The 18,161-nt window shown below is 45.0% G+C and overlaps 1 protein-coding gene across 2 annotated transcripts in view; it reads right to left on the bottom strand.

Moving 5' to 3' along the window:
• chrm2a (cholinergic receptor, muscarinic 2a) overlaps positions 1–18,161 on the bottom strand; it is a 63,335-nt gene that overhangs the window by 22,473 nt on the left and 22,701 nt on the right. For both annotated transcript variants that reach the window (XM_068586193.1, XM_068586195.1), the window contains exon 2: positions 17,626–17,762. The gene's annotated coding sequence lies outside the window, so the exon portion shown is untranslated. The remainder of the gene's footprint in view (positions 1–17,625; positions 17,763–18,161) is intronic.

The raw sequence follows: 18,161 nt of genomic DNA, 5'->3' as shown, positions 1-18,161 counted from the left end.
GCGTCAATAAATGGCATAATCTGCATAATAGACTATCAATAAGCAATAAGAGAGAAAGGGTTTGACGGCCTGCTGCAATGTAATCGTGTCATTGTTGCAGGCAGTTTCATTCAAAGTCCATTAGCAATCGTTCCTTTGTTTGGTTTAAAAAGGTAAAAGTTGTTTGAAGTGGAAGAGATGATGAAATTCTCTGAAAGGGAAGATTGCGGTGCGTTGAGTTTGCTGAAATGGTTTGTCAATATGTGGCCACGTTATTGCTTTCGCAGCAATGGACTTTATTGGTTTCAGTCCTTTAGCATCGCTAACTTTTAATGCTATCATTTGGATTTAAACATTAAAGTTGGATTTATTAGATAAGCTCATGTAAAGCAAATAAAACGTGTCAAAGATGGTTTGATTGACTGAATCCTCACTCCTCCTGTAGTGCCTGCTGATTTCATCTCCTTTCTACACACCATCCAGAAGCATTGTGGACTTTTCGTGCCTTTTTTTAGTCTAACCTTTACAATTTCTATAGCTGTTTTCTATCTATTCAATTGAAATGTCAAGCTGAAATATTGCATCCAAAAATGCACGTGACCGATTTCCAATTGAGCTCCACAATGCACCGTCCAACATGATAAAAGCTCTCAGACGTGATGGATTGAACGTTTCTCAGGGTGAATAATCACTGAGTTAAAAGCAAGCTTCATGAAAATAAAAAATAAAAACACCTGTCAGGTATTTCTCACTGACTAAAGACAGAAGACGCCCCGAAACGGTTCCACATGGTTTGTACGGCGATGTGCAGAAAGCCTCGAGACTCCCTCAGTGTGCAAAATGTCATCTCTGACTCCGCCCACCGATCTCACAGCTGCAGGCACTCAGTCATTAGGTGCTCCAATTAGATCCCACAAGCTGCAGAAAGGAGGAATGCACTACATCGACTAAATCGTGTTGTTTCTGACATGCGCCGCATCTCTCTGGCGAGGGTCTGGTATCGGGTGGGAGCTAGCGATGGATCTTTTCAGGATTTGAAAAGACAAGATATTTAGATTACGCAATGATTCCCGTCATCAACATAATCGGCGTCATCATACTAGCCGATATGACTAATGCCGTTTCATCTGCAGGCAGCTGCCACCAAACAACGACAGAGAAAAGGAGCGGCTCTCTTTAAACATTCAGACCTTATGAGGAGTAATAAACATAAAACTTCCATTTCCAATCCACTAAAGCATAGCTCAACTTGGCATCTCCATATTTTTCTTCCATAAGCACAGACAGAATGACAGCTTGACATATTGTATACACTGGGAAACATAGTATGTCTGCTCAACTTTTAGATTTTATTCCTTGCATATAAGCGACAACAGGCCAATAAGTAAAGGCAGGTTTTTGTGTAATATGTTGTTCTTTAACTAACTTGACAAGTGTTTACTTTGTTGCTGAACAGATGAAAAAATGTCTACCTTTCTGTATAATATGTATAAGAAACTGCAGCCAAACATATTCATTTAAATCAAGAACATGAGACTCTGTGGCCGCTTGTGACACCAGTATATCTGCTGGACTTTCATCTTCTCTGAGCTCGGCAGTAGCTTGAATCATCTAATTGGATCATTTAACTGAGTTCCTGCATCTGTAACACGGTGGGCGCGGTCATATAAAGATAGATTGTAAGAGTTGAGATGTTGTCACACACATTAAAGGTTTTTAATGCACACGGAAGACGCCCTTGAAGTGGAAACATTTTAGATTGTGTTAATAAAAGAGCCATTCAGAGGATCTTCACTTTCCTCCCTTATAAATATACAAATCAGTGGAATAAGATTACATTTGATTTCCACTTCATCCGTTTCCAGACATTGCTATTGGCAGCCAGTTGGTGCTTACCATGTTCATGCCTCCATCCATAATGATAGGAGCCTACCAAAGAAGGCATTTCATCTGAGATGGATAATGGAGGTTTAACAGTCCTTTTAAAAAAAATAAATTAAAAAATAACCTCCTATGTTGTGTTTGCTTGGTTTAATGCTTTTGATTTGTTTGTTTATTCTCTCTCCATGTCTCTGTGATTTCCCATGGCTCCCCTGTGGAGCAGTGCTAAATGAAGTGTAGTCCACACACACACACACACACACACACACACACACACACACACACACACACACACACACACACACACACACACTTGTCTCACAGCACGCGGGGGGGTGGTATCCATCACTGCAGGTTTTTATCCCAGAGGAAGTGATTGATTTTGGCCTGGATCACACGATACATTTCACAGCCGAGTAGCATTATTTTGAATTTTAAAGAATCAGAAAACATGACAGAGCTTTGGAAAATGATGCACTCAATAACCCGAAATGTTTCTGAAAAGCTTGGACACCGTTGCTCGATTAAGTGTTTCGATGACTAAATAAAGTGTCTGTCTGGTCAGCTTTTTGATCTGCAAATGGGCCAGTGTTAGCGAATAAGTACAAGCTAGCCTGTGGTTGCTAATTTATTAGACAGATGCTCTCACAAAGCTTAAAACCACAAAAAGTGTGATTTTTTTATCTTCCTACATGAAGTGTCATGAGAAACCACTGAGCTTATCGTCTCACACATGACATCTCTTTCAGTGCCACAACTGTTTTCACAGGTTGCGTCATACTCTGATTCCATCCCATGTGTTTGACCTCAAAGATGAACGCAATGCATTTTGGTACAATTCAATTTTTAACCCTTTTTGCCTATTCAGTTTGTACCGAACGATGCTCGCTAACGCAAACAACTCCCAGATGTCCGGGGCTCTGGCTCCAGCGAGTCGTCCTTTCAGCTGCCCGTCAGAGTCGGCGTCGCACTCGCAAAAAAGGGATTAATTTTCACCAACACTTCACATGTCTATAAACCTCTTACAGATGCCATTTTAGCATACATCAGCGTGAGCACGCTGCCAGTTCTGTGCAATTTAGCCTTTTTGGATTCATGAACAACAAAAATCCATCTCTATTATATTCTGCTCTCTCCCTCTCTCTTTCTCCCTCTCTCTTTCTCTCTCTCTCTCTCTGTTCTGTCCCTCTCTGCTCAGCTGTGTCCATCTCCAAATCAGATTAGGACATTATATTTGAGGTTGTTGGCCTAATCAGTGTAATAAAGGGTTCTCTGAGAGCATTGCTGCCCATTAGCGTCATTAGGCTGCAGCTGAAAGGAGGGCTTTGTGGACTCGGCTGCTCGGGGGAGGTGAGCATCCATCTCTCAGGTGGGCCTATTGATCTGTTTACTCCCATATGAGCCGGCAGGACTCGTAGGAGTTAGCCGCCACGCAGAAGCTATATCTATGAGAGCCGTATCCTCCGGAAGAGCTGCTGTTGTGTTATTGCATAACGAGTTCATTTCTGCCGCTGCCTTCAAGTTTGGGGGAAAGTAAGGCCGTGCAGCTGTGGCTAAGTTGGTAGATTATATAGCAAAGGCAAATTAAATATTGAGGATTTGGGATTTACTTCCACCAAAACTATCCAACAAGTTTTCTCCGACGTTCACATTTAGTATTCTCATAGGAGCGTCTGGATCTGCGCTGCTTTAGTGTGTCATGAGTGGATGAGTGCCATCGTCGAAACAAAGGCTGCAGGATCCCGCAGCTGGGACCAAACTCTGCACATTTTTTGGACGAGCCGTGAGTGTTCGGGGGGAGCAAATGTGTCGGGCTGTAACCCAGAGCTATGACTTTTGTCAAATCCGTTGTTGTCGAGTGTCGCGCAGTGACGGAGCGCTAAGAGCGGCTTTTAAAGCCGCTGCTAAGCGCTGTGTGCCCGCAACGGCAGGAAGCGAGAAGCGCTGCCGGGCTCGACTCCAGGGGCTGGCATCGGCATCGGGCATCGGGGCGCCGCACTCAGCTCCGCCGCCTTTTGTGCGGCTGAGAGGGAGTGGCTTTGCCAAATTTGATTTATAGACCCAGATTATAGCAGCTGCATCGGAGGCTGGAGGTTGTCATCAAAGACGCTCTCAAGGAGTGAGGACGCGAATGAGGACAAAAAAACGTGCACACTTTCAACTAGAAGCGGGTGTGTTGATGCTCTGCTACGCACATCAAATCCCCCCCCGTGTGTGTCTGTGTGTATGGAAATGGTGGAAGAAAAAAAAAGTGCATGGTCGGTGGGCACTGGGCAGCTCTCTGAAAACAGTCATGAAAGGGCCATTATCAATGACCCCTGCAGTAATAAAAGCAGCAGCTTTGTGCATGAGAGACTGGGGGAAGCTGTAGCGAGCCGCCAGAGAGGCCAGACTTCAGTAACGGGTCACCGCACACTCTTAGCAGAGAGCTCCTTCAAAGCCGGTTTCCTCTGCCAGCTTCCGTCATCAGAGGATGGTTTTTCTCACTCCAGATTTCACTCATGTAAATTGCCCCGAAGTTCAGAAGAGCATATTTTTCTAACTTGATAACTATTCAGGCGAATTGATATATGGCAGAGCGGTATTTGATGAGTCTGCTGATGGGTTGGAATAAAGTTTCGGGGCACATACATTTGTTGACATTGGTTAAATTTGACGGCAGTGCAGGCTGCAGTACTGCTTTAATACTAAGCATTAAATCAACACACAATGGAAGTAAAAGGATGTATGACTTCTAAATGATGCTTTTTTTCACAGAAATAATTGTACTTTCTCATTCAGGACCATTTGTAATAATGCTTTGGTTATATGTTGTTGTGCATGGCCTCTGATAATCATTTAATATCCACATATTACCCGACTAAAGTCCCCTTTTCAGACAGTCATTTTAATTATGTCCCCCACAGAGAGACACAGTGCATCCAAAAAGAAAAGAAAAAGTGGAAGACCACTTCCTCTATCGTTTATTCCAGCTAGTTGACAGTGAAATATACAGCGTCTGACACAAATAGATGACAAGTCTGCTGTTCTCTTGGCCCGCTGACAAGAGAACAAGCCATCTATTAGTCTGTATTCATAGTGGATGTTATAAACTTAGCTGAAGTGAAAGCTCGAGGAGTAATGAAAGCAGGCAGCGCTTTTGGCTCCCATCTGAAATCCTCTTCCGAAAAAAAAAGTTGCTTTTCTTCCAACGATTTTAAATACCTGTGCAATTAATCCCGACGTTAACAATAATTGCTATTGACGAAATGACAATCGAGCGCATAAATGAATGCGTCTCTGAATTGAATGTGCGACCGTACTTCACGTTGGTCTCGGGAATATTGATCAGGCGGAAGATTTTCCCCTCTCTGCTGGCCCTTTGATTGGCCGAGACGAATGGGACAGAGGGCCTAATGGCTCGAGAAACGGGGGGATTTTCTTCCATTATGTCAAAGTCGTGTGAGAAATGAGCGAAACTGGGCAAAGTTGATCAAAACTTAATTCGGCGTGCTCTGCTTCTCCAGCCCCCGTCTGCGCCGGACAAGCCCACGAAACGTTCCTCTGCGACAATGACGAGACATTACAAGGTTACAAAGCAGGGCTGCTGCTCTAACCTGAGCGAGGGCGGGGAATCGCCGGAGGCACAAAGTCACCGAGCGAGGTCTGGATGGGGATCTGTCGCCCTCGGGCGAAGGCACCGATTCATGCATCAAAGTAGACTTTAAAGTGAAACATATTACCTTCAAAAGACGAGGGATAAAGGAGCTATGCCTCTCTCATTACTGAACAAAAGACAAAAGACATCCAGCTACATTGGAATAAAACTATCATGTATCTATGTACTTATTGTCTTCATCAACTTTCAGTCCGAAACAGGATTTTTCTTGTATGAATATATTTTTGTCCAGGAGTAAAATGGTAAAACTGACTTTTTGGCGAACCCAACTGGAGCTCAACCATTTCTTTCGGCCACAGTTCCCTACAACAAGACAATTAGTGCTCACTGCCGGCTGCCAGCATCGGTAGGGTACCCGCACTGTGAGAAGTTCATTCACATGCTCGCGACCTGCCGGTTGGGAACCGCAGAGTCGTCATTGATTCCCTGAAGCTTTTGTCAAGAGTTCAATAAGCGACATCTCTTCTCAGGTTTCACAATCATTTCTCGTGAGTGAATTCCCGCTATTCTTCTGCAGCTCCGATATCCCCCCCCGTCAGAGTTCCTCACATCCATTAGTAGCGTCATGACATCTGGCCGACCATCTCTCTGAACCCAGTCCATCGCTGCTGCCTTTCAGACCGAGAACCGCAGAACCCTAACCTCCCATCACCAGCTCGATCTACAGATCGATTCAACTGTGAGATTTGTTTTTTTTCCCCCACCTCTACCGACCTTCCTCCACCACCATCAGCATCGAGAGTCCCAGTCGATCTCCTATCTTTAATGTCCTGCTTATAATAGGACACTTCAGGTTGATGGCTCCAAATCCACAGTATTGTTTTACATTGAGATGTGAGGCAATATCGGGGTTGTTTCACTCTCCCTTCTCCTTTCTTCTACCCACGGTGCAGGTGACATTTATCAATGAACGTGAAGGAACAAAAAGCAGAACAAAAATTGGCCCAAGAACGAGGAGCGTCCGCAAAATAAGCCGTCGACAGCCATTTTTTTTGTCGATTAATCCCTTTTATTTTAATGTTGTTGGTTTTTTTTTCTCAGCTTCTAAAATTGTGCCTCGAGCCAACGACGCCCTCAGACCAGATCAAGGTGAACCCACATTCGGAAGAAGAGAGAGAAAATTAGAGCGGTGGAATTGAGTCATGCCTGGCACGTCGCCAGCCTCAGCATCTTTTTTCGAAGAAAAAAAAAAGTTCTGGAACAATGTCCTGTTGCTGCCATTCGGCGTAGAGGGATTACTTAACGCGATTAGCCGGGGCCGCCAATCAACCGCGGCTGAACGTGGCCCCGTAATTACAGCGAGAAGATGAGGAAGGTGTATGACGGAGATTAGAAAAGGTGAACGCCAGTGAGCCATACAAAGTATGCCCTCCGCCAGCTTCAAAACACCCCAGCTGTGTTTACAACTGGAGCGCTGCTTAATTCGATAGATGAGTTTTCACAATGCAGCCACTGTTTCAGGAAGTTGAAACATGCCCTGCATACTGTGTGTATATTCCACGCCGCATAAACCTCAATTTGCTACGACAATGTTTTATGCTTTCGGGTCATTTCACCCAAATCAGTTATAACTAACAAAGACAATCGTCCTGGAAAGGTTTTTTTTTTTATTTTTCAAAATGTACTGTTTTTAGAGCCGTCGGCACCGTAAAGAAGTCGCCTTAATTTGCATTGTTACGTATTTAAACTTGCTTCTTTGAGTGCACACAAGGATAAATACCTGGTTGCAGTACTCATAACAGTCTAAAAAGTTGAGTGTGGATTGCACACACACGTCTCACCCTCAGCGAAATCTTTGCACTTCTACAAGATGGCCTTGTGCTACTTTTTTTGTTGTGTGTGTGCGGTTATGAAACGGTCAACCGCTGAATGGCAAGTACAGAGAGTCTGAGTGAAGTCCTGTCTTACCAGACATGACAGTCGACTGCAGCGCACTCCTCCAGTGCGCTTACCCTCCAGCTGTCTCCTCTTCTTTTGCGGGAGGCCATTAATTTTCATCACGTCACAGAGATGTTGACATTTCATTTACTCGGCTGCACTGGGAATCACCTCAAATCAATTGCGGGCACCTGGAAGACACTGTAAATCTTCCTAACAGGCATGCCCTCAAGGTAAATCAAAGTGAACGTTACGTCCTCTCGAGGTGAATTTGCGGTGACGGTAAAAATGGGAAGCGAAACCCCCCGAAGGTGCTTATTTGTTGTTTATTCACGGCAATTTCTCTCCCCGGGTGCCACATGATGCAAAACCAGTGAATTAAGATGTGACGAGCAGTGAAGGACACGTCCCGTTTTGAAGTGTTTCGAGCCCCGTGTACTTTCGCTGGCCATCCGAATCATCATCCATCTGAAGTATTGATTTAGATGTCGTGAAAACAATTCAATTGCCAGCCGTGACATGCATGTCCAAGCTTATACCTTCTTTAGCGAGTAGTTCTTCACCGTAAATGACTTCTTTAAAAGATACTTTGACATTTCTTCAAGACATTTCTGAAGACAAAAAAAAAATCTGACACCTAAATGTTGAAAGAATGTTTTATGAGAAGATGATGATGATGATGGGTTTAGGAGTCTGGCATCTTTTGGCTCATTTGTCTCGATAGCTGAACGTGTCTCTACTCTCGCGAGCGCCCAAGCTATTTCACTAACAAGCGCGCAAAGTCAAGGCCGTCTTGTCGCGGTTAACCAACGGTTAATGCGATCCCAAATGAGATACACACAAGGTCTTTGAAGTCATCGAAATCTCTGGTTTCCGTATCGCTCGCAGCCCAAGGAGAGAAATGGGGCTTTATCTCGGAGCAAGGTGGCCATCCATCAGCAATTTCTCTCAGTTTATCCGCCTGCCAGAGTTGAAAGCACAATGATGTCAGGCATTAATCAAACGCTGACACCTCGCATTCAGCAACCGAGACATGTACCCTTTTCTCCCCGGCCCAAATCTGGTCATTTCCCCCCGCTGAGGCTCTCTGGCTGCAGATTAAAACTCCTTTTGGTGCCGCGCGCCAACATTTGACAGCTGGCGGCGGTTGTGCTGGAGCCATGTTGGAGGAAAAAAAAAAAAAAAAACATGTGGAAAGTACACTGAGAATCCAATAAGCACCGTGTTCAAAACTCTTCAGCCCCCTTTTCGTTATAGTTTGGTTCTCACGAATGCATTGCAGGAGTGCTGTCGGAGGCCGAAGAGGCTGTTAGATGTGCCGGGAATAGTCCTGTCCCCGAAAAATGCAGCAGGACGGGGGGGAGAGGGAGCAACTCAAGGCAGGGGTTCGTCGTTTCTTCTTAGTTTCCCTACTGGCCACTCATTCATTCTGTTTTAAAAAAAAAACGCTGAATGCTATTGATGTGCTGAATCCAAACCCCTCACAGGGAAGGAGGGGGGGGGGGGTTGTCATAAATTGAACATCTTGGTCATTGTGCGGCTGGCTGAAACTCTTCACAGGGCTGTATTCATGTCGAAACATTAATCTAATGTGGGAAGTGGAAGGTTCGTCTATGTAGCGCAGCGATTGAATAAAAGTCTGTCAGCGATAAGTGTTTGATTCAGCCTCGGAGGGTACTTTAACTGCTTGTGGTTGATTGTGAAATCCTTTTGGAGGACTTTAATTTTTCAGATGAATGATTATCCGGATACAAAATAGCAGGGAGCCAGATGTGACCCTGGAACATATCTCTCGGTTCCCCTCTCCGCCATCAGAGAAATAGGGCGCTTTGCTTTCGCTATTGGTTGAACTCAAAGCCCCGCTCTGCTACTTTAAGGAACTGCAGTGAACTGAGATGACTTCTGTGACAAGACATCTAAAAGACAGCGTCCAAAAGTTTCACTTAAAGGGAATTGTACTCTTCCGAATTGAGCCTCCGAACCTGGTAGCCGATAGTAAACGCATCACAGCTTTATGATCAGCTGTGATCAGGCCTCATGGTCGTATCATTATGTGTTGCTAGCAGAAGTCTTGTAATGGGAATGGCTTTGGTTGATGTGGAGGGGAAAAAAAGAACAAGATTACTGAGCTTTTATTGTCTTCCTTAATATCGTCTTTATTACAGTCTCGCAATCTTCACCTGTAGCAGAAACGTGATGGAGAGAACGCCCTCGGTCAAATTAACCAATCTTGCACTTTTCCTAAGATAAGACGCCAAAAAAAACCTCCAAGGTATACTGAGCATGAACAGCAGATGATCCCTTCTAAACGCCTAAGAGTACAACGTTTTTTATGAACATTTTCATATAAAGTTCCCAGTCATCATTATTCTTTTTGAAGCAGACAGTTTTTCGAGGTCACAACTTTTATAGTTTTCAGTCTGGGCGCTTTATTGTCCGGCACTCCAAACCACGAGGGACGACCGATGCAAAAGCTTTATGGCCCGATGTTTCATTTACTGAGGTACGACCCTATTCAACAATTACATGTGTGTGTCTCTCTCGCTCTCTCGTCACTGACTTGGGATTTGCGAACTGGCTTAGATGATGTATATAAAAAGTGTGCACACCGAGAGGTAATGTGTGGCTTTTACGAGAGTATCTATTCTAATGATGATAGCGGTGATGAACGGCAACGATCTGAGCATCGAGATCGGGTTCCCACTGCTAATGCGCCAACAACCAGCCGCCATTTACGATGGCCCTTAACCTCCCTGCAGACAGTGTACACAGATAATTCAATACCTTTAGTCATTATTGGACTACAAGAGTGCCGTCTAGATTGACACGCCACTAATGTCTTTCCCCAGTTGCTTTAACATCGGCCTACTCCCCTAAAACACAATCAAGACTGTAGTGTCTCTTGTGCAGTTTAATTAGCAGGTCTTAGGTGACGCCGTGTTAGAGTCCTCTTCAGTGAACACAAGAACATTCACAAGACTTTTTTCAAGGCGTGCCTCAAGACTCTGGGGAATCGGCTACAACGAACAAGTAACATACGTCGAAACAATGAGACATATGGGTTGAGATCAAGGAATGGTTCATTTTGGGCCTCTTAAACTTGAAAGTCACGCCCTTTTCCCATTGATCCACTTTGGCCTTTTCCATGAAAAGTGTTTCCAAACCGAACACAAAGGGAACAATCTTGAGGTCACTCTGGGATTATGTACATATTCAATGATTCTGCACCTCCGTGATTTATGTTTAACGCCAACAGTAAGTAAGATTGAACGTGCCGCATACAAAGGTTAGAAAATCAGGGGGATAAATGGGAGCCTAGCGCGTCTGGTCGCCCTGACATTCACCTTTACTTTCAGCAGAAGGACAATCTTTTTACACAAAAGCCTTCTTCGGCGCACATGTACAATTTTAACTTGTGTACATGCCATGCTTTGGTTGTTTTATCTCTCGGCACAATCAGTCTCATGTTTCATATTCAGTCTGACTGCACCAAGACCGAAGAGTACGACCACAATTTGCACAACCCAGGAGGTTGCAAGAGCATAGGTCATTTCAACTACTTGGACAAACACTGACTGCTGCCATTTTGTGTGTTTAGTAGTCTCAAACAACTCAAGAGCATTCACGTGAACACAACTCCCGTCGATGCCGTTGATCCACATTGTAAACCCAATGGGTTTGACTTCTCGCTCTCGGATTACAACAAAATTGTGTTCCAGATTGGAATAACTTCCACTCGTCAGATCATCTCAGATCCTAATGTGATGACAATTTGCACAGTCATGTTTTTCCCCCCCACTTCTTCGTATCGGTGGGCAAATTTATACAAAATGAATAATTCACGCTGCCAATACGGGGCGCCATCGAGATGGATGTATGTTTCGTGAAGTCGTCATCAATCTCAACGGATGAACATCGCTCGATTTTGGTGACATGAAAGCGGGTATGAAAAATACTTGATGCAAATTCAGCAATATCAATGGATTTCATTGCAAGCCATAAGGTCACATGTTGCTATCAAGCTGATGTTTGGAGTCGTTCCCTCGACTAGAAATCCCACAGGGCCAGTCGGAGACAGAACTGTAATCAATGACCTGGTTCCAGTAATTACTGTTTACGTTAGCTCATTATTTTCAGGGCTTTGATTAAGCAATAGCCCTCATGTGAAGGATATGTGGCCTTAATTGGTGGTTGCCAGGACGGCTATCTCCGGCTACTGTTGTAACGCATATCGGGAGGAATGGAGGTCAGGAAGTCTCGGGCAGCTATTCTTGGCCCTGCCTTTGAGCCATTCACATTCCCTAATTTGTCCGGCGAGTGGCAAAAGATGGACGGCAGCCACCGTTTGCCGGAGCAAACGGAAAACCCGCCGCACACATGCTTCACGCGGCGGAAGAGAAAGGGTTCACATGTTGACATTTACAACTTAATTAAAAACCAAGAAGGCAGATGATCCACACAGGGTCAGATGCTCATCACAAGGCAGGTGCTTACACACAAAACACACACACGGGGTGTCTGCACAGACGGCGACGCCACACACCCGTTTAGCTACACTGCACACATTTAGCCGAGCATCGCTAATCCCACCCGGCTGGAAAGAAACCTGCTCATTGGAAACCCTGGGATGATTAAAATATATTACCATGACAGAGAAACTCATACTTGTGATATTAAAGATGTTACGTATGCACATAAATTCCAAATTGCCTCCTGCGTTTTGATTAGGAGCCGAGAGAAGAAAAAAAATGTAGGTAACAAATATCAATGATTGAATTGTATGCAGAACAAAGTTGATGGAATACATTTGCACATCATTGCATTATTTGTTTAAGCACATACTCACCAAGCGACCCAGGGCTAAGCAGAGTCGGCTGTCACATCTAACTTATCAAGCAAGAAAGACGCCTCTCAGCCAATTGTTTCAATCTGGCTCGCACTAGTGGACATAAGCTGAGCTCTGGTCTTCAGGGTGAAGGACTTTTTAAATACAAAGTGCATGAAACGCTGCGCAGCTTTTTGCACATTTGACTCCTTCCCTCAAATTTGACTTCAAACCAACCGGAAGCCAACAGTCGTAACAGTTTTGAAATAACTGTAATTAACCAATTTGAAATATAGTGTGAGCCATATTACCAGAGTGCGAATCTCCCTTTTTCAATAATTCAGTGTCTAAATCAGAAAGGCAGTACATCGCTCCTTCTGCTCCGACAGCCACTGCAATCCCCAGGCTCCATCATTAAAACATCCTTTGAGTCCTTCCCTGCGAAGAACAATACCATCTAGATTGCACAATTCAGTTAAGTGTCCCCCCCCCTCACCACCACCACCACCACCACCACCACCTCCACATGCACAAACACTTGCTGTGAGGATATGCCACGCTGTGTTTGCCTGTGCTGAGCCTCCTGTTATGACTCTCACAGAGGAAAGAAAGAAAAAAAAACCTCCATTAAACCAGCTCAGTTTACTGTTGCTCTGGTGTTCTCTCTCTGAAGATGATATGAGGTCTTCTGCATGCTGATATTAACCCAATTATAGCGCCGCCTACTGGGAAACCATGGCAATTTGGCCTAGAAATAGAAAAAAAACATGAAAAAACACAAAAAACAAAATGGCTGACTTCCGGTACGGTAAAGAGTCCCTTGGGACCATGAGCTACATTTTAGAGCTTGGTCCCAAGAGACTTTCTTTTCAGTTTACATGCGTTACATATGTCTACCAATTTTCATAGATGTAGGTCAACTGTAGCACTGGGGCTGCTTAAATTAATATTTGTAAGGGCTGCTATTGAGCCAAATTGCCATTTTGAAGCTTTAAAATCATATCAGGTAACTACATATCCATCTTTAAATGTGTGGGCCAAGTTTAGGTACGTTTCGAGCATGTTTAGTCTCAAGGGCAAAAATGTGGAGTTTTGATTAAATGCTTTAATACAAAAAAATAATTAAAGCCCAAATGCAGATAAAGGACAAAGCTTAAAGAAAATGAGTTTTACCATATCATATATATACATAGAAACATGAACGTTTGTCTCTCTGCATCCATTTTTCAGCTTCTTAATCCAGGAGGTGCTTATCATTTAGTGCGTGTTAATCACTTGCAACCAGCTTTCTCTTTTATTTCCACGGGTAATTGGCTATGCAGCACATGGAACCAGAGACCTGCAGGCGACACACAGGAAGAGGAACACAGCGATGGAAGAAACCGAGATTGCTGAAGCATGTCAAACATCCCCTCCACCACCGCCCCCTTCCATTTAATTACTTTACCCTGTTGTTTACTTATTTATTGTGTGCTTTCCCACTTCTCCAAAACACGACATATCCATCTTGAGCCGCGCAGATCTTTTCCCTCCATCTCTCTTGCCTCACCTAAATCTTAATTCTCGGTTATGTGAGCGCGGCCATATCTCGATTGGACCTCTGGAAAACGCCCGTGCAATTTCCTGGAAGATTATAGTGATGGATTTTCGCAATATCAATCACTGCCAATGTGTTGCTAAAAAAAAAAAAAAAAAAAAAAAACAGCCTCCAACTATCGGAAGAGAGACTCCACCAGAAACGAAGATGACGCAAGCGCTTTCAATCGCATTTTTTTCCTCTTTGGTCCTTGAGTGTGTTCTTTCAAGAACATCGTGGTTTGTAATTGCATTCCATTTTAATTATATGAAGTATGTTGTTACAATGATTAAACAACAGGCTCGGGCGTGCGATTCACCTGCCGGCAGCCGCCTCGGATGAAGATGAGCCGCCCCCCCCCCCCTGTGACTCTTCATCTGATGCGACGTCTTCAACAAGCCGCTCCGACTGAGGTCGCGATCCACTGACCTCGGGGCATTATTACCCTGTAATCGTGCGTTGCTCTGCATGGCTACATTTGTTATTATTCCTTTGACAGCCTAACGTTAGAAGAAAGCAATTTCACCTGATGGATGATCAGAAGGGGAGGGGCGGGGAGGCTGTATCAGCTTCATGCCTCGCCGATGAATTATGCACAACAAAATCCCTCGGATGACGGAACCGGCTGCCCCGCTGTACCCGCCGTCTCAGACGTACTCCGGTTTACTCGCCGGCGTGTTATTGCCGGAGCTGCGAGGACTTTTTCAGCTTCCCCCTGACGATTCATTCCCGTCATATTTACCTGCCCTCTTAAATCAAAACGGGGCCGTCAGTCCTTTGCATTACCGCGGCGCTGTGAAAAACCGTCGCCTAATTTTCGAGCAGTGTCGGCCGACTGATTCATCGGACTCGAGCCGTTCGTGATCGCGGGGACATCGATCGGCCCGCCGCTCCTCTGGTCCGCGCTCGGTCTGTTGGCGGCAATAGGGATAACGTGTCAAAGTGGTCCTCCTCAATCTTGTCACTTTAAGTGCGATCAATACTGCTTCCCCACTAACCCGAATGCCTCTGAATATCAGCCCTCTCGCTCCTCTTCTCCTCGCCGCCTCCTCTCCTCACACTCGACTGAACAATCCACTCGATATCTGACTGGAGGCTAAAAACATAAGCAACAACAAAAAAGTACGGCGGGATGAAACGCTTTACAATTTACTGAAGACGACGACGCACTCAACGTAATGAAAACAGCTGGGCGTGAGAGGAAGAGGTGGACTTCTCTGACGGTATCCGACCGTCATAAGTAGCAGGTTTGTGTGTGGCGCACAACGAAACCTCCACCGCAAATGAATTTCTCTGCAAACGGCTCGTAATTTGAGTGCCATGACTATTGGATTACAATACTATTAGCAGAAAATAACTTTATCTGTACACACGCGCAGCTTTTCCAGCAGTGTTTTCCACTGTGAATATGTTGTCCCCCAGAGCCTCATAAATCATTGCGGACAATCCTGAATGTATGGCCCGCCGTCGGCTTCCAGACAGCTCCAATCCATAAAAGCCAGCCTCTAGCCAACGTACCTGTAAATTAGTCCATCTAAAAAATTCAGCCGAGCCCACGGAGAGAGAGAGAGAGGGTTGATGCGTGCATCTAGGTGCTCGGCCCTGGAAAAAAAAACGATTGTATTAATTGCCCTGAGGATTATGGGACACACGGACCTCCACTCCCTCATGCATATTTGACACTTCCAGCAGCACGATCGGGCCCCCTGCTGCAGCTAATGGATGACGCTCGGCACTGCGTCGCATATGTATAAGCTCGCGAGTTACGAGTGGGGTATATGCGGCGAGCCTATCTGTCTGCGAGCGCGTGTGGCCGCCTGGCTCCGTTATCTTGAGGCAGCCGGGGTGGTGCGCGGGGAGCCGGGTGGCCCCGTTGCCGGTTCCTAATTGGTGCGACTGCTCCACGGCGCGCACACACACACAAAAAAAGAAAAGAAAGCAGGCTGCCGCTGCCCTCTCCGGTTAATAATCTGTGCCAGGGAGATTTGGCCGGCTCGACACGGGACTGACCCGACTTACGGACGCAATCACACACGAAGAGGAAAAAGTAGACGGATAAACGTGCGGCCACTTAGACACAAAGAGACATGACCTCTCATGCGAATGGGAGACACAGATATGCAGGCGAATGTGCACACACACACACACACACACACACACATACACACAATATCAATCTCGGATGAAATGAAAGTGCCGCAACTCCATTTAAGATATGGTTCTGGACAGCATCGCTATGATGAAGAGCCCTTGACAGTGTTGATGGTGGAACGGCATCAAACAGTAGTGTGTGTGGTTGTGTGTGTGTGTGTGTGTGTGTGTGTGCGTGCAGCTGACATGTCTGCTGATAATATCCACGCACACTCCGCAGAGTGAAGTGAGGTTGTTGATAAGTGCTCGCACATTGCTTTACATGGCGTCCTCTTTGTCTGCAGAGAGAGAGAGAGAGAGAGAGAGAGAGAGAGAGTCTGGCACGACTAACGCGACACCTGATCTGACGTCCAGTTGAAACCTCAGATGCACTCGTGTGGCTCGACACAAGCCGAGCCGGATGAGAGGATGGGAATAAGAAAGAGTCATCATTTTTCACCTCTGAAATAGACTATGTTGTAGTCGCAGGGTAAGTTCTAGTGGACTCCGCTAACGACGTGCAGTCCGACCCGACAAGGCGGCTAAGTATCGTAAGTAAATGGATGAATTTCCATGGATGACGACTTACCTGAGATTTTGATCACGCTTTAAACCACACCCACCTGCTGCTATAAAGCCTCGGCTCTTTTGTGTGCTCAAGGTCTCGGTGCTACTATAGCAGACAGCTCGCAGCATTCAATAGAGCTCCTTTGTGTCTGTGGAGCTAGCACATGATCTAGTAACGCAATCGACTTGTTGATGTCACACATTCTGTCCTAATGATCCAAGGACACAGAGCTGGGAAGCGGGTGGAGGGGGTGTCGTTGGTGGAGGTATCTGTGTTTTTTCTCCTCAAATGTTGCACTGCAATGCTGCAAATCACTCGCGTCCTCATCCACAGTGTTGAGGATAAACGTCAGAATGAACGTGCGTTGCAAAAAATGAAGGCAGAAAAAAAAAAAGAACAAGTCACTTACTTTCCGTTTCTTTTTCAACCTGCTTTGCTTTTCATGTCGAGAGAGAGACCGGATGCAAACGTTTCTACGTGCCTCTCTTTGCATATTTTGACCAATTAGAAAAAATAGTGTAGCGCTCTGCTCGTGCTACACTTTTCCGTGAGTGCTCTAAAGGACAAATATATTGTTTCATTTTGATGCATTCTGTGTTGTTTTTTTTTCAAGGACACAAGGATAAAATTGCTGGTTGCTCTTTAAATACTATTGGATGGATTGAGACCGTGATCCTGATTGCAAAATAAACTCATTTCACGTGAATGATGATGATTGATGACATTTAGAATATGAATACACGATGTGTTAATGCTACCTGCCGGGTTCGGTGGAGTGATTCCACTCTGGAAGGAGCTGTGCATTATGTTAATGTCATTTGTCTGTTCAAAAATACGTCCGTCTGCCAACATGTCGGAGGTAAATTGAAATTCATTGCGAGCGCGAACCCACAGCAGGGTCAAATCAGATGTCAGGACAAACATAACTCTTTGCAGGGTAATTAAATCAAATGTAAATGCGTGAGCCAAGTTGAGACCGCTCACGAGAATATTTGAACAGAATTGGAAGCGAGTAAATCGTAAATCCGAGCCGAGGAGGGAGGGAGGGGGGGGTGAGTTTAACTCTTTCGGAGTTTGTCTTGAGTAAACACACAATATCAATCTACGTGGCAGAGTGTGTGAGCACTCACAGCAGGCGTTAAGCAGTCCGTTTGGCTTTCTCATGCTCCGAGAGAGTGTGTTCAATGCAGCACCAGAGAGGCTCTCTTTGACGGAAGGAAGCGATGGGCGTGTCTGACTCCAGCTTCATGGTTCACAGCCACGGCCTCTGCAGAAAAAAGAAGAGAGAAAAAGAAGAGGATGAGCAATGTGCCGCCTTCAAGTCAACCCCAAAACACTTGAAAGCTGAGCATTGCATGGTTTCTAGTGGCAAATAATGAAATATAAAGCCTGCTTCTGTCTTAATGCGACACAATACACCTACCAGCACCTCTACAGCTCACAGCAACTCACTTTATCTCTGACATTCATCCTTACAAACAACAATACAACACCTTTTACATGTGGTTCAGTTTTAGTCGCAGTCTTTTTTTGAATATGCTAAGCATTGGTGTCTAATAAGCACATTTCCCTTGAATGTTAAAGCGTTTGGGAATGATAAAACAAAACAAAAAAACACAACATTTTATGTCTGAATGTGACAAGAATGACAACGCAAAGCCATGAA

Source organism: Clinocottus analis, unplaced genomic scaffold (genome assembly GCF_023055335.1).
Source record: "Clinocottus analis isolate CAN_PGR_092001 unplaced genomic scaffold, fCliAna1.0.p SCAF_20, whole genome shotgun sequence".
Classification (NCBI taxonomy): domain Eukaryota; kingdom Metazoa; phylum Chordata; class Actinopteri; order Perciformes; family Cottidae; genus Clinocottus; species Clinocottus analis.
Note: the sequence above shows the minus strand (reverse complement) of the source record. Positions and strands in the feature narration are given on the sequence as shown.